The sequence below is a fragment of the Lasioglossum baleicum genome, chromosome 10 (assembly GCF_051020765.1).
Source record: "Lasioglossum baleicum chromosome 10, iyLasBale1, whole genome shotgun sequence".
Taxonomy (NCBI): domain Eukaryota; kingdom Metazoa; phylum Arthropoda; class Insecta; order Hymenoptera; family Halictidae; genus Lasioglossum; species Lasioglossum baleicum.
The window spans coordinates 6877100-6889313 of NC_134938.1; the positions used below are offsets into that span (position 1 = coordinate 6877100).

The window sequence follows — 12214 nt, forward strand, 5'->3', positions numbered from 1 at the left end:
TCCTATGAGACGTTTGTTCCCCGCGATGAGTACTACAGAAAGCATTGGAAAAAAAAGTTTGACCTTGAAAAAAGGGTCAAGGTCAATTGTGCGACTTTTTGTAGTCGTGGCATACTTTTGTACACCCTGTATAATAATTTTTCTGGCAGGTGTGGCACCCCCAGCTGCGTAACCCAGATTCTTTGAATCGTCTGCTCGGTGGAACGGAATTCTTTGAAAATCTTTGGTATTCAGTCATTCCCGGTGCTCACCCTCGAAATTCGATCCCCTCGTATGAACGATCCAGCGTGTCGCTTCTTTCCCCGGGGCTACGTTAATCCGTAGATTTGAATACGCGTAGGTTGGCTCGATCAGAAATTCAGCTCGACCATTTTACGGTCGGGCGGAGTTGCCCCGGCCGGATTCGGAAAATATTTTCGCTCTAATCCGCCTCCTCTGTTTCTGTGTCCGGCGGCCGTACCCGGTGGTTCGATCTCTGCGGTCTCTTCTCTTCGTGCAGCGTGTTCCGTTCATGAATATGGAAAATTAGACCTTTCTGTGGTTCTCGCTTTTTTCCCTTTCCACGTATCCCGACCCCCTTCACCCTCCTGTCTCTCTCACACTCTTTTTATCTCTGTCGCGTCCGCATTCTCGCGGTTCGCAAATTGATTCCGCGCAAGTGGTGCACCGGCTCGCGACGCCGCGCGCCGTCGCCGTTCTTGTTGATTCAAAGGGGAACGGATTGGTTTACTGGGCGCTCTCCGACGAAAATTGAAATTCACGGGACGCCGCGAACCCGCGAAGAATGGATTCGTGGCCAACGAGACGGCGACACTGATACGGTTTATCTCGGCGACGATAAGATACTACTACGTCGGTCAGGATTGCGCATGCAACATCGAAACGCATATCCTTTCCTGTCAGATCGCCCTGTTCTACGGAGACAGCCGTTGTCATAGAAATTGGAAAACCGCTTATGACTAATAGCTTTATCTCTTCGTCATGTCTAGGTCTTCCTGTCTTCGCTTCTCCATCTTTGTTCTTTTAATTCTCGAACGACTTTGTCATTCATTGTTAAACATGTTCATTCATCAATTTTTTCAACATGTTCATCCATCATTATTTGGACATGTTCATCCATCAATTTTTTAAACATGTTCATCCATCATTTTTTGGACATGTTCATCCATCAATTTTTTTTAAACATGTTCGTCCATCATTTTTTGGACATGTTCTTCCATCAATTTTTAAACATGTTCATTGTTCATCCATCAATTTTTTAAACATGTTCATTGTTCATCCATCAATTTTTTAAACATGTTCAATATGTTCATCCATCCATTTTTTAAACATGTGCATTCATCAATTCTTTTATTATATTACAATTATTGAAATAATAAAAATGATTTTATAAGAATTTTCATTCTATAAATATCTTTAGTAGAGCACGTATTATAATAGGAGCCGCACGAAGTCTAAATAAAATCAAGCATGTCACTTTTATAACGAAACATGTACCACTTACTTTTAAGAAAAAGCAGTTTCCGCTTTTCTATTCTTGTTCTTTTCATTCTGGAACGAGTGTCGGGCCGATCCGACACCATTCTTACAACTTTGTCGTTGTAAGCTCCTGCTTTAAAACAAAAAGGAGTTTTCGCGATATATTGAAACTCGCGGGTGAACATCGAACACCGTTTTCACGGAAACAATTTCCCCGGGAAATTTTATCAATGGCTTCCCGCAGCTCTCCGTGTATCCCTTTCCATCTACAATATATTTCCGACATCGCATTTTCACAGATGAATTATGTTTTATTAATTATCGAACCCCGAATCTCCCCGGACCGATACGAAATTTATTCGGTCCGTTGAGCCGGCTAAAGAGAAAGAAAAAAATAGCGCAACGCGACCCGATGAATATTCGAAAAATCGGCAGAGGGGGTGGCAGAAAAATATATGAAATATTCATTAACGTAAACGACAAATTTATCCGGCCATCAAACGCGCGTTTACGCGGTCAGAGTTTTTTTTCCGAAACGCGTTACAACGAGACATTGTGTGGACAAAAATATTGTTGTTCGATTTTAATCTCATTCTTGTGTAAAAAATATTCTTGAACGTACAATTCGTTTAAAATGTTTTTTATACAATACAACCAACAGATTACTTTAATTGTTCTTCTTCTTCTTCTTATTATTATTATTATTATTATTATTATTAACTCGTCCTGCGTATTCTCAGATATTTATTTTGTACACAGCACTTTTGTCAGTATGGAACAGAACCTATAAGAAAATGGCGGCAGAAAAGACCCCAGGCGTGAGCACTTTCATTTCCTTTTTGCTACCAACTCTCGAACTTCGTAGGGGTCTTGAACTTCCGCTTAAAGTTCAAAGGCCTAATCCCAGAAATCGAACATCCCGATCAGGTATATTGAAACGTCTGTGCTTCTGAGGGTCCGAGCTTAAACCACAGAGCTTGAAAAGCTGAGGGCCCAGAATTTTCAAAGCTGCGCCTCTAAGCTTCCGTATCTGTGGAATCCTGAACTACCCAAAGCAGCCTTGAACTTCCCGAAGCTCTGCGGTCTTAAGCTTCCGAGTGGTTGTCCTGAAATTCCAAAGCTCCGGAGTTCTGAACATTCGCCGACTGAATATCCACGCTAAACCAACATATTATCTAACCGGGGAGACGTTCTACGGCCTAAGAAATGCGATCTACTCGGCGGCTGGTGTAATCAAATACAAAGATCACGGATCGATGTAGATAACCGCGTGCTTAGCTCTCGGCTCAAGATATCCAATTTACATTAAACGACCATCAGGAATACAGATGGCGAAGGTAATCAAAATTTCAATTCCTTCTTCGAGTGGGTACGGTTTCCGGGGTGTTCATGTATTATTACCGAATCCCGGGGATTCCGGTAAACCGAAGGCAAAGACGATAGCGCGGAGTTTTCGTCTTCGACGTTGGACTAGACCGTCGGCGGTCCCACAGGGACGGGGCTGCCACGGATTATAGGAAAATTGGACTACTTCCTCGTAAAGGACCCGCTTCGAATATGGTCCTTCCACCGCGACACGATCGTGCCAACGTACCGGTACTGATCCTTCTCGCCTCGACCGTCTGCGCCCGTGAACGTGACGCTGAACGTTGCAAATGGAATATCGATGAAGCCCGCAGTGATATTTTACGCAGCGAAAATCTCTGCAAGAATAACTTTTTCCACACCGGGGAAAAACGGGAAAACAGCAGCGACCCCATCGAATTTGTTGATCTCCCTCGTCCATCCGTGAATAGTTTGCCACATTATTTTTTCCAATAAAATCCACGTTTTTCTACACGTTTTTTCTGTCTCCGTAGGAGACAGTCCTCCGACCGATATTCCCATGAAATAATTTATTTTGTTTATTTAGTGCCAGAAGAATATGCTGTGGTTTTTTTTTACTTTAAGTAAAGAATTAAGTCAGTGCTTCCCAAACCGGGCGCCGCGAAATAAATAAAATTATATCGTAAATTACTAAAATATGAAATAATATTCTCAATATAAATCATTAAAATAATTAGCTACTAAAATATATGCATATACAGGGTGTCCCACGTAACACTTTTCACGATTTTTCAAGTAATCTGACAAAAGATCAGTTTTCGATTGGCAATGAATGATGAGAGCGAATGAATGATGCTTCAGGATTTGGACCCGCACCGCTGTGATTCCGCTTGCATACTTTCCTTCTCGCGTGTTTGCTTTAATGGTCACATGGTAACGAGCTATCGATATTGCTCGGCTTTCCGCGAAAGCAAACTGGCCGAATGAATTATTCGCCGCAAACGGTTTCCGGTTTCCCGTTGCACGGTGTCACGTAGGGGCGGATCGTAGACAGGGACCGTGTACCCGGTATCACGTAATATCTTCGTGTACGTGGCTGTATCTAAACTCGCAACCGAAATTACTTGTTATTGTACCGTCTTCTTGCCATGGGAAACGTGCGGACGAGCGTGCTCCAGCTACGCGATTAGTTGCCGCTCGATACTTAGAGGCGATATCCGCAGCTTCGAACAGTTTCCGCTGGACAATCCCGCAGTTCTACGAGCTTCGTGACCCATAGTCCACCGAAACCGCGGCCAATCTCGATCTCCAACCGCCGGATCGTTTTTCGCGAGGACGTTCGCGCCCGGATATTCCCTCGATTTGTCTCGTCCTCATCGAAATCACCTCTTTCATTTCTCCTCGAACCTTCTGGGACACCCTGTGTATTTCGGACCACGGCTTCTTTTTCTCCGATAAGAAAGACACATTTTCTACGAAATGTATTTCTCCAATTTTCACTACAGGTCCACCTAAACAAGCTGTGGAAACAACTTTCAAATATTAAATAGCTTAAATTATGAAATCATGCTAGAGAGAGTGCAGCATAAATTTCTCAGGTTTTGTTCTCATAAGATTAATAATCCTATGTCAATCTTTGATCACGATTACTCCACAATATTAACCATAGTCAACCTGGAAACATTGTCTGCTCGCAGAAGAGTATCCGACCAGAGCTTTATTTTTAATTTAATTAATAACCATATAGATTGTACCTCTCTCCTTATGCAAATCAATTTTTACACACCTGAACGTGCTTTGAGATCTCGAGCAGGTTTTCAAACACGTAAATGCAAATCCACATATGGATTAACAAATCCTATAAATCGAATTATTGCGAATTCCAACACTCTATATAATAGTATTGACTATTTTAATGGGTCGTTACAAACTTTCAAAAAAAAATTACGCAGGATTAACTCATAATATCAGTACCTTTATACCAATAGTTTTTTTTTTCTTTTATGCATGTCCTTTCTTAGTAATTTATGTTAAGTCTTTATTCTATTGTAAGTCTTTATTCTATTGTAAATGGACCTCGGTCCGTGCATAATAAATAATAATAATAATAATATTATTGTATTGGGTGTACAAATAAGTTCGGTGCCTTTACATATATTCAATTGTGATTGCATTTCAAATGAAAATTTTCTCCCGCCGCTTTGGTGTTTCAAAGCATCAACCCTACTAAACGCACTACACAAATTCACGCTAATTGGTACATAACCTCAAAAGACAATACTTTGAACCATGGTGTTTAAGAAACAGCACATTCGACACTGTGTTCTTTTTGCATTTGAGTGAAAGAAAAATGCTGCTGAGGCTAGGAAAATGATTTGTTTCGCGTTAGTTGAAAATGCTGTAACCTATAAAACATGCAAGAAGTGGTTCCAAAGGTTTCGTAGTGGAAATTTTGATCTCAGTGATGGAGAACGCAGTGGAATGCCGAAAGAAGTGCAGAACGAGGAATTAGAGCAATTATTGAATGAAAATCGTTGTCAAACACAACAGAAACTTGTTGAGGACCTTGGTGTAACTCAACAAGCAATTTCCGTTCGTGTATTCTATGCTCGAAAGACACCGAGCTTATTTGTACACATAATAATATAATATAATTGTAAATAGTCCCAATGTTACTGTGACGGACTCCCAAGTTTTTAAATTTTCCATATAGACCCACGTAAAAAGCTTGTGAAAAACAACTTTTTATTCTCTGCAATTCCGACCAACTGTAATTTTTCCAAAATTCCGTCTTCACGTTATTTAATTCGCGTTATTAAATTGATTGTTCTAAATTATTAATGCGAGAATATTACTGCGAGTATATGAAAAATCACCGGATTGTCGGAAATCGAAATATCTTCTCCGTTCGCGTCCTCCATTTGATCTCCGTTGAAATGCTAATTTTAGTCAGATATTACACAAATATCGAGGACGCTGTGTTGGCGTTGACTCTCGTATAATCCGCGGTTGACGGCACAAATAAGGATGATGGCCGAGGCAACGGTTTCATGGAAGTTTCATGAGACTTTGGTGGAACGACCGCGGCGCGCGGCGATTTCCAGAGTTCTCAGTAGCGGAGGTTCGCCAATGGTCAGACAATTTCACGTTCATTACTCGAAACCTGTTCCAAAACAACCGAGATCGTTGAATAATTTCTCGTGGATGAATTTCTACAATCCGAATAATTATAAATGCAACATGTTTGGACTTTCCGGACAGATCAGACATTCTTAATTTGCCATAGCTGTGAAGTTGCACGGCTCCGACGGCAATTTCAATTTTCCATAGCTCGAGTAACCCGGATATAATACGAGATCAAATTCCATGGCAGTGCAAATGACTTTCACGCCAGAAAAATACGATATTGTCCCGATTTTTTGTTGCTCCCATTTACGCGGAATTGCGAGAGCACGTCGATCCTGAACCGTGATATAGAACCGTACGGGGTCTCTCTAAAAATAAATATAGAACTATGAGCCGATGGCGATGAAATAACGAAAGTCGGATCTTCGACAGATCGGATTCGAAGATTGTGGAAATCATATTTGGATTTCCAAGGTTCCGCGGCTCAGTTTATTCCTTGAGGCGTCGTAACCAGATTCATACTTTTCCCTGTAACTTTTTCAAAATGGAAATTTATTGGGATATACCATTATTTAAAAAAAAAATAATTCTATCTGGACTTTTTCAAGCAACAAACCGCTCCTTGTTTCCACGTCTCATTTGTTGCTTGATCAATCATGGGCAATTAAAATCTCCTGATCGATACCGAACTGTGGCCTGGTGATATTTTAACGTGAATCAGATTCGACCTGACCAGCAATCAGCACGTGGTGATTGCTAATTCGCGACAGAAACGAGCTCGTTCGTTCGTTGCCGTCGGTATTTTTTGATCGGTCGTTTGATTAACGAGGGAAAAATAGTCGGCGAACGACCGGCGCGAAGCGGAGCTCGCTTATAGGAAAGAGGTTTATGCGCGCGAGCCCATTCTCGTCGCCAAAATGGATTTTTTTCGAATCGGGAGTTCGATTGCCGGCAGCTTCGCTCGCGAATTGAAAATCGGTTACGAGAGAAAATATACCGTGTAGCACAGCTTATAATTGCTCTATTTATTTATCGTGTCGGTGTACGGTTTCACTTTCCGATTCACCGCGATCCCATTCGCGATAACCGATTTTCGGATATAATTTCGTTCTGTACTATTGTTTCGAATCTAGATTTCTGTGAAAAAAGTATACAGCTGAACAAGCAACATATTTTTTATAAAAACATTTCGTCAAGAAACAGAACTTGATTTAAGGGTTGGAACATTTATACATATATGTATATACAGGGTGTTTCGTTGACCTGATAACGGAAATATCTCGTGATGCACTGAAGTTACGAATAAAATTTGTTTACAAAAATTGTTCGGTATGAAGGGTAATCATATAGTCTAATTTTTGTGAGGACTAGAATAGTGGGGAGGGGGGATTTTAAAGTTAAATTTAGTTTTTTAAATGGAATCTCCTATTTTTTATACCATATATCGATAGAGTATCAAATTCTGAGTATAATATAGTGTGGACCTTCATATGTACTAAACCTAAGAGTTCACGAGATATTATCGAGACAATTTTCTCCTTCTTTGGATAATATCTCGTTAACTATTAGGTTTAGGACATATGAAGGTCAACACTTTTATACTCAGAATTTGATACTTAAAAAACTTAATTTGACTATGAAATCCCCCTCCCCACCATTCTGGTCCTCAAAAAAATTAGACTATATGATTGTACCCTTCATACCGAATAATTTTTGTAAACAAAATTTCACCTAACTTGACCACCTTGAATATCTTTGTTGTTTTTAAAGATACGTCAAATGTCTGACGGACAAAGTTGAATGGTAAAATGGGGCTCATACCGTACCAAAAATATAACAAAAATTTTTGTACATATATGTATATATATAACACATCGTCTGATACTAAAATAAATTCTTCGGATAATTTCCTACGCAGCCTCGCGCAATTCAGTGATCAGAGTCAATCATTGATCGGACCTGGTGCTCAGGCAGCCATCAGTGGTAAAGGTCAATCTCGCATCAGCCCCGGAAGACGTACACCAGGCTCCGCCCGTGAAATCAAATAAAACGAACACGCAAACTCGATGCTGCTGGAAGCGACGAAAGAAGATTCGCGCTGGTAAAACCTCCGGAGGCGTCGACGATGGAAACAAGGAGGGAAGGAAGAACGGCACTCGCGCCGGTCTGCATCTCGCATTCACGGTGAAAAAAAAACTCGACAACCCTCTCGGCTAGCCACTCGAGCGCAGATCGAACGTGACATATTTACCTCCCTTCCGGTCCTTCCCGGCGCTCGAAACCGAGGAGCGCGCCTCGATCGCAAACTTTCCGAGTAAATTTCAATCCGTGATTCTTGCCCGCGCACCTCCTCGCGCACCGTCCACGGTCTATGATTCCCGTGGCAAATAGAGAAGTTACCTACGATTTTCCACTTCGAGAAAAGTCGCCCGTTGTCCGACACACACAGTCTGCTACTCCTTACTCTGGAAACGATTTAAGCGAGCACCCCCGTTTCCGACTATTCGAGCTTCCTGCACCCTTCACCGCTTCCTCGCCTTCCCAAAAAGTGGAAAAACAAAAAAAGGAACGGCCGAAATAAATATTATTTGCTTCCTTCTCGGTCAAATAATATCGATTTCCTATTATTTAAGATATTGACTGGTCTGAAACATTGATGTGCGAAATTTTTATAATAGCCCCAGTTAATAAATAATATTCACTCTATAAAATCAAAATATTCATGCAGAGCGATCTCGCCGACTTCAATGTCCTTGACAACATGTTGTGAAACTTTTGTTTTGTTCTGAAACTTTGATGTGCGAAATTTCTATAATAGCCCCAGTTAATAAATGATATTCACTCTATAAAGTCAAAATATTCATGCGGAGCGATCTCGCCGATTTCAATGTCCTTGACAGCATGTGAAACTTTTGTTCTGTTCTGAAACTTTGATGTGCGAAATTTCTATAATAGCCCCAGTTAATAAACAATAGTTCATTCACTCTATAAAGTCAAAATATTCATGCGGAGCGATCTCGTCGATTTCATTGACCTTGAAACATGTTGTCAAGCATGATCGTCTGCATTTACATTAAAATTGTGGCCTTGAACTATTTGTTGCCCGCCGCTGGTTGCCCAGAGCGCCATATTTAAACGTTTAATCATCCCCCGTGGAATTCAGTGGAACCTGTCAAGAAAGACGGTTAAACAATAGGTGGATCCGGGGCATTATGGGTAGCTCCGGCACCGGAAGCGTCCGATGAATCAATCATCAGTGTCGTCGCACGCATTACCGTCATACTAGCCAATTCTTCGACAGCATAATCGCGCAAAGCGGATCAGGCATACTTTTGAAAAAGGTGCGTTCGATCGGTAATCCTCGGTTGAATCGTGCCCGTATGATCGAGCACAATGCCGCGAAACTTGGTCCCGGGTATTCGAGGGGAGTCTGGGCCGCTTTGTGTCGTCGCCGTTAAAAAAAAAAGAAAGGGTAGAAAAGAAGAGAGAGAAAAAAAAAGCGGCGTCGAGGGGAAAAAGGCGACGTCTCTGAGCGAGAAATTCGCTCGAACGAGTTTCGAGGCATAACCTTGACAATAGCCTTATTCCGGAACTAACAGAGAGAAAGAGTGAGAGGGGATGATAGAGGGAGAGGAGTGGGGTCTTTCTCTTTGAGAAGAGAAAATGTCTCCGGATCACCGGGAGACGAGCATCCCCTGGCCGTGTCGTCTGCTCGCCCGGCTTTGTACAGCGTCGGAGCAATCTACCGCACGGCGCAATGTCTACTTGAATGCCCTCTCCATTTCCATTATTGGAAAGGGGATCCCCGGGCATAGGTACGTGCAATGATAAAACGGTCTGGCTGTCTGTAACCGGCGCATCATCGACCTACCTGCTATGCACGCGTGATGGTCAATAATCGATACAGCAGCGCTCACTTAAATTTCCGAAACAAGAAGTCGCAATCTTGCGTTGGAACCTGGCCATTCTCTTCCGGGCTCGAGCACACCCTTAACCCCTCGCACTCTTTTGTCGAGCGTGATTCGACGTCAGAGAAAGAAAAAGGTAAATAAAGTATTTCTTCGATATAAAATGACGACTCCGGGCGTTTCTCGACGTATTATGAAAATCAAGAATTCTTACTGGACTTCTCTCTATTCACGTTTCGTCCTTATTTACCAAGCGGATTAACAACCCGGGGATTCCCTGAAAAGTTCTTGTAATAACACTCGAGGGTAAATGGCGTAATCGTTGTCGATCGAATAACGATACGCGGGGGTTACACTTGGTGCAGTTCGCGGATCAAGCGTACTCGTAACCAGACTCCCGCGAATTTTATGATTTACAGGGAGCAGCATTGTCTGAAGCTTCGGGTAATTAAAAGTTTAATGAGCTTCCTACTTTAGTCGAAAGCCGATGAAACTTTTGAAACAGAGACGGGATTTCTGCTCGACGCGGATGGACGCCGGCTTTACTCGCCACACGAGCGTACACACTTTTTGCGTATTATTTGCCGGTAATAATACCCAATCCTAACCGATAACGAAAATCCTACCGTTCCTTAAACATGCGATTGTTCGAGTGTGCGGACGTTGGATTTGTTTAGGACATGTTTATGCAATTTGCAATTTTTCTAGATGAATTTTCAGAAAGTTCTACAATTCTATCAGTTTTAGATTCTTTTGAAAATTTTCAGGAGCCACAAATGCAGAAAGATCGGCACTTTTCACCAGGTGGAGCTGTAGAGGTCATATGAAGATCATTCACATTTATTTAAATGGATATCTCCATTTTTCTCTACACTTATCTATTTTGCTTGCTGTGCTACATTTAACACTATGTTCACGGAGCTCAAGAAATAACCATTTCACATAATTTTATAAGCATAACAAGAATGAGTCTATCCAAATCTTTGGCCCTTTTCCCATAATATACAGGGTGTCCCACGTAACACTTCTCACGATTTTTCAATTAAGTGCTTGCGATAATCTGACAAAAAAATATTTTAAACAAAAGTCGATCAGCTTTCGATTGGCTATACATTGCAATAAAGAAAGTTCGAAAAATTTTCTTTTTAATTATTTCCAAGGCAACATTCATATTTTTTAAATGGTACTTCAAGGTCATCCGACAGTCATGGTACACTAGGTCATTGAATTCGTCTTGATACGGGCTATAACTCTTAAGACAAAAATACCAAGCGCCATTTAAAAAAATGAAGGTGACCTTGACACTGCTAATGACAATGTATAGCCAATCGAAAACTGATCAACTTTTGTTTAAAATACGTCTTTGTCAGATTATCGCAAGTACTTGAAGAGTCGTGAAAAATGTTACGTGGAACACCCTGTATATCCAAACAAATAAATTTGGTAAATAATTCCTGAGGGAAGCACCTTTACAATCTCGGTAATAACAAATTAAGAATATTAGAATCCGTCATTCTGACGAGTCGCGTAAACCTAGTGTTAAAAAGAATTGGATCATTTCCTCGCTACTGGTCGACCGCCTCAGGACGGTGAAATTTCCCTGGAATCCGTAAATTAATCGATGAAAATCTGTATACGCGCGAACGTCCGTGGTTCACTCATAACTCACCCTCCTCGGCCGGCGTATCCCGAGGCGCAATAACGAAGACTGATCGACGTGGATCGAGTTTGCAATAAAATATCGTCTAACATCGGGAGGGGGGTATTACACGGGGACGCGTAACGGTACAACCTCCGTTAACCGAAATGATTACAAACGAGCGCGAACAAGACGCACATGGGGCGTATGCATCCAGGAAACGAATCCATCATCGTTTCTTTCAATATATAGCGTAACGGGTCCGAGAGAGATGGTGATAAAGATGGCGTCAATTACGCGGGCAGGTTTGTGGGTGGAGTAGAAAAACGTTTAAACCGCAAAGTCCATAACACGGGGAGGCACCGTGACGGGTTGAATCCGGTGTGGGCAGAAGGGATAATCCCGCGGAGTTAGCGTCAGTCAAGCCTGAATTACGACGTGTGATGGCGCGAGGCTCGGCCTATTTGCCGTAAATTATGATAAACTACGTTACCGCCCGGGCCTGATAATAAATACGAAATCGATATCGGCGCTCGAAGCGAAAACGAAGCAACCGGCTATTGTCTGACAAGCTACAATATCGCTGCGGAAAATATGAAAAGGTCGCGTAATTGATCAGGGGTAGCGCAGTTCCAATACGAAATTAACACCGCGCCCTGCCTCTAACGCGCTAATGCGACTGCGAAGTTTTAAGTGGCGGAACGTTATTTATCGATCCAGCCGATTTAATGCACGC

The 12214-nt window shown here is 41.9% G+C and overlaps 1 protein-coding gene across 3 annotated transcripts in view; it reads left to right on the top strand.

Annotated features, from left to right (window-relative positions):
* Window positions 1–12214, top strand: part of Nlg-4 (neuroligin 4) — a 511553-nt gene that overhangs the window by 412933 nt on the left and 86406 nt on the right. The gene's annotated exons all lie outside the window — the stretch shown is intronic.